Below are 813 nucleotides of genomic sequence, written 5' to 3' on the forward strand. Positions count from 1 at the left end.
GTTAGAATGCCTAGGATTGGTATGGGCATTGAGAAAGTGGCACACATTACTACTTGGTCGGCATGTGAAAGTACATACTGACCATAGAGCCCTTGAATTTTTAGAAACATGTGTGAACAATAACACGCGCATAGCCAGATGGTTTGCATTTTTACAGGAATTCGAACTTGAAATAATGCACATAGCAGGTAAAGATAACACAGATGCGGATGCATTATCAAGATTCAGCACCGGAACCGTGATGCAAGAAGATGATATTAAATACGTTGCTTTAATCCGAGACCCCAGAGAGGGCGATGATACAAAAGAATGGATCAAAGTTATTCGCCAAGCGCAACAACGTGACGCGTGGTGCCAAAGACTACAGGTAACTGACCCGGAAAACGTATATGAACGGGACGAGCTTATTAGACTGAAATGCCAAGGGGGCGGAGATATCATTTATCTGCCGGAAGAAATAGCATGGAGCATCGTGCAAAATATTCACAAACTACTATTACACTTTGGCACCGATAAAATCATCGGTTTCACTAGAAAACACTTTTACGTAAAAAATCTAGACAAGATCGCAAGAGATGTGGTGGCGTCATGTGACATTTGCAAGGTGACGAAATACAATACGCGAGCCTCAGAAGGAGACCAATATTATGAACTACCCAACGAACCGAGTAAAGCGGTATCGATGGATCTTTTCGGACCGTTGCCACGAACGGCGAGGGGAAACCGATATGTATTAGTGATCATGGATCAATTCTCCAAATATACAAAATTGTACCCAATACCAAATCAAATTTTAAATACAATCTTAGAGAA

Source organism: Wasmannia auropunctata, unplaced genomic scaffold (genome assembly GCF_000956235.1).
Source record: "Wasmannia auropunctata unplaced genomic scaffold, wasmannia.A_1.0 LD336060.1, whole genome shotgun sequence".
NCBI lineage: Eukaryota > Metazoa > Arthropoda > Insecta > Hymenoptera > Formicidae > Wasmannia > Wasmannia auropunctata.